Genomic DNA, 13,594 nt, shown 5'->3' with positions numbered 1-13,594 from the left:
ACAAAAATAGGATGGTCTTCAACCCGTCTGGGCTCACGTCTGGAGCTGGGATTTAGCTCAACCTGCCTTAAATGGCTGAAAGGGTAAATACCCCTGTGGAAAATCATGGTTCCATTAGCAGAAGAGGGGAATGGACCCTGAGGAAGCGACCCACACATGTGCAGGACTGTGGGTAATTACCTGTGCTGTGAATTTTACCCAATAAACTTGTGTACTTGGTAAAAGTTTAATTTTTTAACTTTTTCTCACCCCTAGCTCCATGCCCTTCCCCCACCCCACCCCCAAAAATCTTACTTTTGCCAAACACCCTTTTGACATATAAGGATCCAGGAATTTGGAAGAAAAAGAAGGGAAGGGTAGACTGTATTTGTCAAATACAGGTCCAAGAGAAGAGAAAAGGGAAAACCATGAGTTTGGTTTGAATGTGTAGACTTTGAAGTATCAACAGGGCCCATTTGAGGAGACCCCAGTCTACTGCATGGAGAGAACAGACAAGAAAAAACCACACTAGGGAGATGGGTTGGTTTGTTAGCTCCCTGAGGGTGAGAGTTGGAGCCATGAAATGGACAACCCCATTTACAGCAAGAAAAAGGCAGAAGAGGAAACGTGTACTTGGCAGGGAGTGGAAGAGGAGTAGACTCAGAAAGTGAACAAAGGTAAAGAGAAGAAGGTGACCCATCTAACAAGAAACAAGACCGAGGAACAAATAAAATTGCTTTTAAACAGTCTTGACTGCATGATGTGAGTCCTTGGCCCAGTCCTTGGCCATTGAGCACTCTTCAGTAAGCATGCCTTTCAGCTGTTCTTCTTAATTTGGAGACTTCATTGTCCAACAAAGAGGTCCAGAACTGCAGTGCACAGGAGGTAAAAAATGAGTGTGTAATCAGACCATGGCATCTGTTCTCCTCAGAACACTACTTTTAGTTCAACAAGCATCATTGACCACATGCAGTGAGCCAGGTACTGTTAGGAGCTAAAGATGCAAGAGGGAACAATACAGACTTGGTGCCTGTTTTCTTGGAGGCTACACAATCTAGCACTTTCTGAACACCTTTCCCAGTCCATCTCCTGAAATAACACGCCATAGTTCTAATTCTTCGACCTCATCAAATAATCCATCGATCCATCAACCCACTCCTAGCCTACCCAAGTGTCCATCCTTACAATCCCTCCCTTCTGAACACCCTCGGCTCTTCATTCTCTCCCCCTGGTACTTCCCTGCTCAAGACCCCAGACCTGGATGAGCCCTTCCATCTGCCTCCTGTCTGCACCTGAAGAGCTGAATATTCCTAGAAGAAAATCACACAGCTGAGCTGGTTTAATGACCGTAAACCTCAAAAAGACAGTGTGGCCAGCAACCCTCTATAAATTTATTTATTTATTGTTGGCTGTGTTGGGTCTTCATTGCTGCACGTGGGCTTTCTCTAGTTGCCGTGAGCGGGGTTACTGTTCGATGCGGTGCGCGGGCTTCTCATTGTCGTGGCTTCTCTTGTTGCGGAGCACGGGCTCTAGGCGCACAGGCTTCAGTAGCTGTGGCACGTGGGCTCAGTAGTGCCAGCAACCCTCTAATAGGCTTGCTGTTCTTTTACCCACATCGGCTGTGTCCTACATTCAACCATCCCACACCCCTCTTCTGCCCTTTTCATGATTCACTGAGAAAATTGAAGCCATCCTCCATCAAATCCCTCTTCCCTGTACCAACCAGTCAATCCTACCTCCATCTATATTCATCCATCCTACTACAAGCTGAGTCCCTACACCTGAGCCGTGCAGTCTGTCCCTTCACATTATCTCAGAGATTTTGGTCCTTTGCTGATCCTTCTAAATTGTCAGTCTCACCTATTCTGCATTGTTATCACCATACAAACAAGCCATGGTATTAGCTATCTTTGATTCTGTACATGTAGAATCAATTACCACTTTCTGCTACACTCCCCCCACTGCCCCCAACTTCTAAATGCTCATGTTCCTCGAGACTTTTTGGGCTCTTCACGTTCTCCCGATGCCTCGAAATAACGTCTATGTGCTGATGGCTCCCAAATGTGTAGTTATAGGTCAGATTCTCCCCCAAACTCCAGGCTAAAATATTAATCTGTCTACCTGCCATCTCCATTCAGATGTCTGAGCCGTTTGACCATAAGGTTAAAAAGGACTTTAGTTTGTCAGAGTAGTTTTAGGTTCACAGCAAAATTCAGAGGAATGTACAGAGATTTCTGAAATACCCACTGCTTCCCCCCCCCCCTATGCATAGCATCCCCCATTATCAACATTCCCTACCAGTGTAGTACATTTGTTACAACTGATGAACCTACGGTGACACGTCATTATCACCCAGAGTCCATAGTTTTCATTAGGGTTCACTCTTTGATGTGTACATTCTATGAGTTTGGACAAATGTATAATGACATTTTTTTTTTTTTTTTTTTTATATATATTTTTTTTTATATAATGACATTTATCAGTCCTTTAATATCAGAGTACTTTCACTGCCCTAAAAATCCTCTGTGCTCTGCCTGAAAGCTCAGTCAATTCACAAAGAAGATACACTAATTCTCAATCTGCACATGAAAAGATGTTCTACATCATTAGTTATTAGGGAAATACAAATGAGGCACAGTTTTAACCCATTGGGATGACTGAAATTTAAAAGACTTACAATAGGGATAGTATTGACAAGGTTGTGGAGCAAATGGAAGTCTTCTACTTTTGCTTATGGTAATTTAAGATGGTAGAATCACTTTGGGAAATGGATTGTAAATTCTTGTAATGTTAAAGACACACCTACCCTGTAATCCAGCAATTCCACTCCTGCATATTTGTCCATGTTAACTGAAAACGTATGACCATTAAAAGACTTGTACAATAATGTTCATAGCAGCTTTATCTATCAACAGTGGAAAACCTGAAACCACCCAATATTCATCAGTAGATGACTAAAAGAAAAAAACCAAATTGTGGTGTATTCATTGAATGATACCCTTCTCTGCAATAAAAATGAATTGCTGAGATACATACAGTAACATGTGTGAACCTCATACACTTCATGTTGAACAAAAGCAGATGGTCCAAAGAATACATAGTGTATAATTCCATTGATAGAGTTCTAGAATAGTCTAAATGAATCTGTGATGATAGATATGTTGATAGAAGTCAAATCAATGTTTCCATTGGGTGAATGGGGAGAAGATTTTCTGCCAAGTGTCCCAAGGGCACTTTTCTGGCAGGAAGAAAATGTTTTATTTCATGATTAGAGATGGTTACATGAAATTACGGAGTTGTTAAAATCCCTCAACTATACACCTAAAATGTGTACTTATTGTGTATAATTGTATATAAATTATATAAAGTTGACAAAATCATGGAATAAGAGGCTACAGTGAAGGTTAATGATGATGAAATCAATAGAAATTATAACAAATATTTTAGTAATTCATTAAGAACAGATCCATTTCAAATAGAAATAATGTGTAACATGTTCTTGGATTGTTGGTAATCCAAATAATGATGAGTAATGAGTCAAATGATCAAACTGGAAAAAGTACTGAAATTTTGACATACTGACATCTAAAACTCACAATCTGTATCTAAAAATGAGAAAAATCTGTGACAACCTAGTAGTGTGTTATCAATTCCAAGTATTTAGGTTCAGTCATTACACCAGAAACTTTATGTGTTCTGAATTCTTACAGCTTATCTGTCAAAAAAGGCTTGATACAAATTTTTTTAAACTTGACAATCCTAAAATTTGCATATTATAAAATGAAATATTAATTTGAAACTTTCATAAACGCAATAAAATTTCATCAACCTTACTAGAAAAAAGACTGAATTACGTTTGTGTTCCCTGTATAGAAAATGATTTTCAACCTCATTGCTGAGATAGAAGTGTATGAAGCCCAAATATATAACTTTTATAGAGTTGTGTTTGCAGCTTAAATATTTTTTTCTGAATTTTTAATATTTGTGGGGTTTGTCCGTTTTAAAGATTTGTAATTTGTGCTATTCATTTCAAATAAATATTAAAGACACCCCTCAGGTTGTGTAAACTTTGGGCTCTACAACTCCTGAGCATACCTTGGATCGATGAATCTCTGAGTGTAAAAAGCAATTCACGGAAAAACGCATTCAGTCTAATTTGATAAAGTTCAAAAACACGCTAAGCTTCATATATTTACAGATTAAAGACTATTACCATTTGTAATACGTGGTAATATTATAAGGTAATAAACGTGGTAATATTATAAGGAAAGAGCCACAGCGGGCTCAGAAGCAGGATGAAATTATGACTTCAGTGGCCCTAGGCACTTTTTGCCTTCAGGGGCACTATCCTCCTTAAAAATATCAACATTTATATTTTATGACTGTATTGGTATAAAGACAAATAAATGGTAAATATTAAAAGATTTTCTTCAACCTAATATTCCACTTGTTTTCTGATTTTATAAGAAGTTAAAACATTTCTGTGTGTCCCTAGCCCAAGCTACCCTGTAAAATGGAGGAGCCCCTCTGTTTAGGATTCACGGTAATATTCCGTTTCTTACACCGTGGTGAGTAGATTAGCGTTTTATAAATATCCTTTCATGGCTACTTTAATAAAAACGTATGTAATACATTCTTCAAGGATACACATTAAAATGGTTATCTCAGGAAAACAGAGATTCCAGTGATTTTTTTCCCATCTTCTCTTCAAAAAAAGTGTTTGTTTTTTTTTAAGAGCCAGCCAGATCCCTAGTTTTCAAAAGCATTAATATTATTTTGAAAAGGATACCTACACAGGGCTTCCCTGGTGGCGCAGTGGTTGAGAGTCCACCTGCTGATGCAGGGGACACGGGTTCGTGCCCCGGTCCGGGAAGATCCCACATGCCGTGGAGTGGCTGGGCCCGTGAGCCATGGTCGCTGAGCCTGTGCGTCCGGAGCCTGTGCTCCGCAATGGGAGGGGCCACAACAGTGAGAGGCCCGCGTACCACAAAAAAAAAAAAAAAAAAAAAAGGATACCTACACAATTTATAGTGCAATATAGTTCCACACAGTTTTGCAACTTTATTTAAACACTGTATTTGAATTTGGCCAACACAGTCCACCAGGCAGGGAAAAATCTAGAAACGAGAATAACGGTCTTCGCCTCGCGCTCGGGATTGTTAAATTTCCATAACGGGCATCGGGGCTTTCCGATAAGCCACGCCCCCTTTCTGGAATGTTCTTCACCAGGACCCTGTCCCCTTCTTCCCTGGCTCGCCCCTTCTCTTTCTTCCGTTAGGGTTCTGTTCGGTAAGATCGTCGCTGGCTGACCTGTCTGGATCGGGCCTATCTCAGCCTCTGCTTTCCTTTAGAGCCTTGATCAGAACTAGTAATTATTTCGTTTTTCTGTCTCCCCTATTAGAGTATAAGCTAGTGGTGACACCTCGTCGTCGAAGTCAGTAGTAAGCGTTAAAAAAAAAAAATGGGTAGGCTTCCCAGGGGGTTTTACTGTTATATTCTGTACTGTTTTTTCTTTTTCCTATACTTAATGTATCCCTTTTCTATGATACAAAGTATGTATTTCCCCCAAAGTACGTGTTGATTACATATTATATTTTAGGTCTTTAAAGGAAATCTAAAGAGAAAAAAAATTCCTTCGCAACCCGTAACACCCCTGCTGAAACTCCTGAGGCGTCGAAAAGAGAAGAAAAAGGACTGGACGGAAAAGACAGCAGGGTAGGCGTCCAGGTCGCCCGGGGTGGACGCCTCGGGAAGCGGCCACTACCCGGAGAAATCCGGGGCAAGGCCGCGGTGAAACCTCGGCCTCAAGCTTTCCCCACGCCCCCCCGCCCCTCACGGACGCTCCTGATTGGCCGGCCCCGGGAGCCCGGAAGTGACGCCACGCCGGGCTTCCCGGCCTCCCGGCGGAGCCCGGGCGTGTCTCTTCCCACGCCCCGCCCCTCGGGGCACCAAAACAAGAAAGCGGCGGCCGGGGCGGGGCCTTCCGACGGCCGACGCCGCGCAGGGGGCGGGGCCTGTGCTCGGGGCTTCCTCGGGTTGGGTGGTCGGTTGCGGACTGAGGCGCCGTAGCGCGCGTCCGCACTTCCGTTCTCAGACGACTGTTGAGTCGAGGCATGGAGGCGGAGGGGGGTTAGCGGCCGGGAGGAGGCCGAGACGGTTGAGGAGAGCGGCGGACTCGTGGCTGCAGTCCCGGTGAGCGTGGGAGCGCGCGCGGCGTAACCGTCGCAGCGCGTGAGGCCTGGGCGGGTGGGGGAGGGGCGGCGCGAGCGCGGCCGCGTCCCTCAGGAGAGTTGCGGCGCCTGAGGCGGGAGCGTCCCCGCGGCGTCCGGTGGACCGCCCTCTGGTTCTCTCCCTTCGCGTCGTCTGCACTGCCGTCCCGTGTGAGCTCTTCCGAGTCTGGGCGCTGCGTAGTTTCGGTGGGAGTGAGTGGGGTGTCTCGCTACAGAAAGTCTCTGTCCGCTGGGCGCCCCCTGCTTCCTCCTGCTGGGGTTCGTGCCTTTGGAGAGTGTGCCCCTCCCGAGTGGCCACCTGAGCCCTCCCTGCCCCACCTGAAGGCGATGGAGAGCTGACAGCCAGCCAGAGGGGCCTTTGCCGTCCTCCCCACCTTCCGGGAGCGATGATGTGCCTAGACCCGTGTGGCCCAGAAAGAACCGGGCACGAGGCTCGAAGGAAGAAGAACCCACGGCTGGTCAGTTAAAGCGGCAGAGATGTTAGCTACTGACGATCCTAGGGCTGAACTCACCTGCTAATTGGGGGACTTTCTGACAAAGTGCCTCGCTGTCCCCAGCATAGGGACGAGGTCTCCCGTGGAGCCACTTCCCCTGTGGAGTCAGAATGGCAGTTGCACTGTTTCTTCGTTCCTTGTAGACCCACAGGCACGTTGTCTCACCTCTGGGAGCTTGAGCTCTGTCATCAAATGGTAAATATTTGGTTCTACTTGATAAGGATTGATGTGAAACCCAGGTGAGAGAGCGAGTCTAAAAACCACTTCCTCAGTTTTGTTTTGTTTTCCTTTGCTTTTTCAGAAATGTTCTTTTGGGGGCCAGAGTCTAGGTATATATGAATGCAGATCCTCACCCATTCTCAAATAAACCCAGGAATCTCGACTGAGAGGATCACTTCTCTGTAGGCCATTACCCCAGGTAATTATTTGTTGTTGTTTTTTTAATTTAAAATTTTTAAATATTTTAATTATTTATTTGGTTGCATTGGGTCTTAGTTGCGGCAGGCAGGCTCCTTAGTTGTGGCATGCGAACTCTTAGTTGCGGCATGCATGTGGGATCTAGTTCCCCGACCAGGGATCAAACCCCGGCCCCCTGCATTGGGAGTGCGGAGTCTTACCCCCTGGACCACCAGGGAAGTCCCCCAAATCTGGCTTTTTATCAGACTTACTGGTGGAGTGTTTTTTAGAACGAATCTGAATTTTATCAGTGGTATCTCACCATCTGCTTTGCTTTTTCTTTTTTCCCCAAGTTCCTTTGGTGAGTCTGATGCGCATTCAGGTTTAAGAACCAGGCAAAGGTATGAAGGGTAGGTGTTCAAGGCAGATAGATGGAAGAGCTTCCATAAAGGCAGGTAATGCCAAACACCAGGAAGCATTTTAGGAAGAGCAAGTGAGGGGGAATGGCAAGAGATGATGCTGAAGCCAGGTCATAGAGAGCCTTGTGTGGTGAGGTCAAAAATTTTAATTTTATCGGTCAAAGGTAGAGGAGTCATTTGTGCTTTTAGAGTCTGGTTTTGGTTTGGCCTTTGGCAGCATTTTGGAGGAAGAATTGATAGTGGATCAAACAAGAGGCAGATCATTGAGGTTTCTTTTGTAATCCAGACAAATAATGAAAATGTATTGAAGTAAGGAAATGGCAGTCTTCACTGAGAGTAAAGTACAGATGTAATCAAGGTGGTAGACTCTATAGAACTTGTAGAGATGGGGGCTAAGGGAGGAGAGTATAGGAGAATTCACAGGTTACTGGTTTGAAAAGTGAAGTCATGGTAATACCATGGATATAGAGAATACAGGACAGATAACACATTTACGGAAGGGACTTTGTTCTGTTCTGGTCCTGTTTACTTTGAGGCAACTGTCAAGTGAGTATAGATTCACTATACAGTTGGATATTGAGGACGGTCAGCCTTCCATATCTTTGGGTTTCCCATCTGTGGATATAGAGGGCCAACTGTGTTCCCTGTACTGCACTATTTCATGGAAGGGACTTGAGCACCTGCAGATTTTGGTATGCGTGGGGGGGACTCTTGGAACCAATCCCCTGCACATACTGAAGGGCAGCTGTATATCTTTGTGGCATTCTGGGCTAGGCTATCATTTATTGAGTAGCTGAAACACAATTAAACATTGCACTGAGTTTCACCTACATTCTCAGTCTTTGAGAAGCTTCATTATAAATAGTAGTTGAAGAAATAGGTTGAATTGTCACCCACAAAGAGGACATTGAATGAAGGGATAGAGTCCTGAGGACAGACCTTTGGAAATGTTGATATGAAGCCGGGGGAAAAGGAACAGATCATTATGGGGGTTGGGTAGAGGAAGTGAGAGAAGAATGGTGTGCCGTCGTAGCTGAGGAATACATGGTTAGCAGTTTCATATGCTTTAGAGGAGTCCAGTAAAGAACCTCTTGGATTTGGTATTAAAGAGATTATTAGGGACTTTTGTGAAAACATTCAGTGAAACTATAAGGTAGAAGCCAGAGTGCCAAGGAGCTAAAGAAGTGAATCTAAATTATTTTTTCAAGGGGAGTTCCCTGGTGGTCCAGTGGTTAGGACTCGGTGCTTTCACAGCCGTGGCCCGGGTTCAATCCCTCGTCGGGGATCTAAACTAAGATCCCTTGAGCCGCTCAGCGTGGCCAAGGAAAAAAATAAATAAAAGCAATTGTGAAGAAGTTTAAAATAAATAAATAAATTTTCAAAAAGTTTAGCTAGGAAAGGTAGAAGAAAGTGATTGTTATTTGAAGTTTCTGGCCAGCTATTATTGAGAAATGATATCCCCTGGATAAGTCAGTAGAAAGTTACAGTTATACCTCTGGTGAAGCATCCTATGTTATTGGCAAAAAAACTGTCTCTCTAATGCACAGGAGCCGCTCTTATTTCTGTCATGCAGCTTGAGGATTCCCTGGACTCCCCCATTTGTGGTTCAGTAATGATTCCAAGCAGTAAAAACACTGATGAAATTAACAAAACTGTCCTCCAGAAGAACTGAATTGTGCAAAAATTTGCAGGATTCATAGTCATCTACCAGTAGTTTTCCCTTAAAAGAAAAATTTCAGTATACCCTGTTCAGATTTTTTGGGCTTAGCTATCAGGCCAATGATGATTTTAGTTTTAGGAATATAACCACACCCATTTATGGCCTTTTGAGAGGAACTATGGAAACATGTTTCTGTTGTTGATGTGCTATAGCACTGTTCTCTCTGTTTTCTAAATTCCATGGCACTTATCTGTTATATGGCAGTAACTCCTATCTACTTTGAGAAAATTTAGTTTTGCTTTCTGGAATGTGGAAGTAGGCTAGCTCTCTGAGTGAGTGAAATAAAGAGCAGACTCCATAATTTTTTTACTAGAAGGTTTATTTTGCTAACTAACTTCGCTGTTAATAATTATTTTAAAGTATACAACATTTTATTTGTACTTCAGTACCTTAATTTTTTCAAAGTTTCAATTGACTGCAGTCTTGTTTCCTGCTCAAGTCAAGCTTGAAACAATTGATGTTTGAGAAATCTCCCATAAATTTCATTTTCTGTTCTTGCATCCTCTAGAAGGGTGAAACTTACTGAATCAGATTACATCACTGGAAAAACACAGCTTCTGCAGACTTTTAACTTCCTGGTATTATATTACTGGTTTTTCAAGTATAAGAAGTTCTTTGAATGAAATTTATATTCTGCAGAAACGTAGTGTCCATTCTGTTACTTCGTATTCCCTAGTTTGCAGCACCCTTAAAAAATGTAATTGAATTAGAATTAGTGTTAGGAAAGGGCAGGACTCTCCAGCTGAACTAGCATATTACTTTTTTTATTTTTCACACGAGGACTGTGTAACTCATGTTATCTTTCTGCTCTACTTTTCAGGAAGCTCCTAAATTAGGACTTAAGTGAAATTAAATTTCTTCTAAATAAGTTTTGATTTCTCTCCCTTTTTAAATTGCCTTCTAAAATGTCTTTTTCTTTATACTTTAATGTTGAAAGCTGCCCTAAATTCTTTTCAGATGCATGAAGAAAGTATACAGTTAATATTTAATGAATTTAAAAAATCAGTTCACAAGACAAATACATGTTTTTGATTGTACAGAAATTATAAATACTGTCAAGATGTGATCAGTTTCCCATTAGCAGAGCTTACTATGCACTCTGAATTTTTGGGTGATAATGCATTCAAAAACTTAACATTGTCAAGTTTCTGTACCCAAGTATTCAATGACTTGGGTCATGTTTCTTAACCTTTTATTGTCCCTTCTCCCTCTCTGAAAGGAAACGTTTAAGACGTTTTTTTCCTATGAATTTCCCATGAATTTTAATACCACCAATATATTGTATGCTTCTTTACGTAATGTACGTATACCTGTGCTTTATATGTAAAAAGAGTAGGATGTGTTCCACTAACCGGTTTTCATTTCCTTGAGGAGGATGTCACTCCTGATGAGAATGCATGGATTAGGTTCATCCAGTTAGGAAATGAACTTCATTGGGTTTACAGTTGGGTTTGTAACTTTTTTCCCATTAGGCTGATATACATTCATTAGATAATGAGGGTCAAGCTTTCAAGATCGGTTTTCTTGGGCAATTTCCTGGCCCAATTCCCAATAAAATGTTTCCATATGATAGAACACTTGGTTCGATTTCCCTTGGGTATGGTTTTCTTCTTTTTTGTCAAAGACTGGCTAATAGCTGTTTGGATAATACCTTGAGTTTGTCTGATGTTTTTCGCGTGAATAGACTGGGGTTGTGGGTTTGGGGAAGCATACTGCAGAGTTGAAGTTCCTGTCTCATCACATTGTGTCAGGGGTTACCAACATGACTTAACCACTGGTGATGTTAACCTTGATCACTTGGTTTGAGGTTGTGTTTGCCAGGTGTCTCCACCGTAAGTGTGATTTTCACTTTGCATACTTTCTTATTTAGAAGTGTTTCACCAAGTCCAGCCCTCACTCAAGATAGGGTGGGATTAAGCTCCACTTCCTGGAATGGGGAGTATCTGTATATATTATTTGCGATTCTTCTATAAGGAAAGTTTGTTCCTTCCCCCACATTTGTTTATTCATTCATTTGTATCAGTATGGATTCATGTATATTTATACTGTGGGTTATAATCCAGTATTACCTTATTTTGTTACTCGGATTGTTTCAGCTTTGGCCACTGAGAGCGCTTTCAGGTTGGTGGCTAATATGTCCCTTTGACATGCCCCCATCCTTTTGTATTTTGAGCACTTTGTTTCTGTTCCTGTAAGATGCTCCAGGCTCACTTGTATTTTTCCTGCTCCAGCCTCTTGTTTATTTCATTGCAAAACATTTGCTTTTTGTTTAGCCACAATACACTGCTTACAGACAGTGAACTTTCTATTTGCTTTTATATGCATTTAGTGGCATCTTAGCTTGCTTTTATTACACCTCATTAGAATTGGAGATCTCTTTGGATTTTGGCTTCCACCCTATTTTGCTAATCCTCTGTTTCATGCCATCTGCAGTTCTGATAAACTTGACTCGTGTATTTTCCTTCAAACCTTTGACACATTTGATTCTTGGGATTTCCTCTCGTTTCCTGGTACCAACTTGCTACTTTGCTCTCTTTGAGACTGCTAGGATTTGGGAAATTAATTTCTTTTTTTAAAATTTTATTTATTTTTTATACAGCAGGTTATTATTAGTTATCTATTTTATACGTATTAGTGTATATATGTCAATCCCAATCTCCCAATTCATTCTACCACCACCACCACCACCACCCCCCGCCACTTTCCCCCCTCGTTGTCCGTACGTTTGTTCTCTACATCTGTGTCTCTGTCTCTGCCCTGCAAACTGGTCCATCTGTACCATTTTTCTAGGTTCCACATATATGCGTTAATATACGATATTTGTCTTTCTGACTTACTTCACTCTGTATGACAGTCTCTAGATCCATCCACGTTTCTGCAAATGACCCAATTTCGTTCCTCTATATGGCTGAGTAATATTCCATTGTATATATGTACTACATCTTCTTTATCCATTCGTCTGTCAATGGGCATTTAGGTTGCTTCCATGACCTGGCTATTGTAAATAGTGCTGCAGTGAACATTGGGGTGTATGTGTCTTTTTGAATTATGGTTTTCTCTGGGTGTATGCCCAGTAGTGGGATTGCTGGGTCATATGGTAATTCTATTTTTAGTTTTTTAAGGAACCTCTGTACTGTTCTCCATAGTGGCTGTATCAATTTACATTCCCACCAACAGTGCAAGAGGGTTCCCTTTTCTCCACACCCTCTCCAGCATTTGTTGTTTGTAGATTTTCTGTTGATGCCCATTCTAACTGGTGTGAGGTGATACCTCATTGTAGTTTTGATTTGCATTTCTCTAATAATTAATGATGTCGAGCAGCTTTTCATGCGCTTCTTGGCCGGCTGTATGTCTTCTTTGGAGAAATGTCTATTTAGGTCTTCTGCCCATTTTTTGATTGGGTTGTTTGTTTTTTTAATATTGAGCTGCTTGAGCTGTTTATATATTTTGGAGATAAATCCTTTGTTGATTCATTTGCAAATATTTTCTCCCATTCTGAGGGTTGTCTTTTCGTCTTGTAGTTTCCTTTGCTTTGCAAAAGCTTTTAATAGGTCTCATTTGTTTGTTTTTATTTCCATTACTGTAGGAGGTGGATCAAAAAAGATCGTGCTGTGATTTATGTCAAAGAGTGTTCTTATGTTTTCCTCTAAGAGTTTTATAGTGTCTGGTCTTACATTTGGCTCTCTAATCCATTTTGAGTTTATTTTTGTGTATGGTGTTAGGGAGTGTTCTGATTTCATCCTTTTACGTGTAGCTGTCTAGTTTTCCCAGCACCACTTATTGAAGAGACTGTCTTTTCTCCGTTGTGTATGCTTGCCTTCTTTGTCATAGATTAGTTGACCATAGGTGCGTGGGTTTATCTCTGGGCTTTCTATTCTGTTCCATTGATCTGTATTTCTGTTTTTGTGCCAGTACCATATTGTCTTGATTACTGTAGCTTTGTAGTACAGTCTGAAGTCAGGGAGTGTGATTCCTCCAGCTCAGTTTTTTTACCTCAAGACTGCTTTGGCTATTCGGGGTCTTTTGTGTCTCCATACAGATTTTAAGGTTTTTTGTTCTAGTTCTGTAAAAAAAAATGCCAGTGGTAATTTGATAGGGATTGCATTGAATCTGTAGATTGCTTTGGGTAGTATAGTCATTTTCACAATATTGATTCTTCCAATCCAAGAACATGGTATATCTCTCCATCTGTTTGTGTCATCTTTGATTTCTTTCATCAGTGTCTTATAGATTTCTGAGTACAGGTCTTCTACCTCCTTAGGTAGGTTTATTCCTCGGTATTTTATTCTTTTTGTTTCAGTGGTGAATGGGATTGTTTCCTTAATTTCTCTTTCTGATCTTTTGTTGTTAGTGTAT

General features: G+C 41.6%; 1 protein-coding gene across 5 annotated transcripts in view; it reads left to right on the top strand.

The window, feature by feature from the left end:
* The first annotated feature begins 6,034 nt into the window (after window positions 1-6,034).
* Window positions 6,035-13,594, top strand: part of SETX (senataxin) — a 78,216-nt gene continuing 70,656 nt past the window's right edge. For 3 of the 5 annotated variants that reach the window (XM_029201594.1, XM_029201595.1, XM_029201591.1), the window contains exons 1-2: window positions 6,035-6,171; window positions 7,005-7,121. The gene's annotated coding sequence lies outside the window, so the exon portion shown is untranslated. Of the gene's footprint in view, window positions 6,172-6,766; window positions 6,899-6,975; window positions 7,122-13,594 lie in introns of those variants that run through there. The other 2 variants (XM_029201592.1, XM_029201593.1) reach the window with 2 other exon arrangements.

This window comes from Monodon monoceros, unplaced genomic scaffold (assembly GCF_005190385.1).
Source record: "Monodon monoceros isolate NGI ecotype Baffin Bay Population unplaced genomic scaffold, NGI_Narwhal_1 Super_Scaffold_5, whole genome shotgun sequence".
Lineage (NCBI taxonomy): Eukaryota > Metazoa > Chordata > Mammalia > Artiodactyla > Monodontidae > Monodon > Monodon monoceros.
Note: the sequence above shows the minus strand (reverse complement) of the source record. Positions and strands in the feature narration are given on the sequence as shown.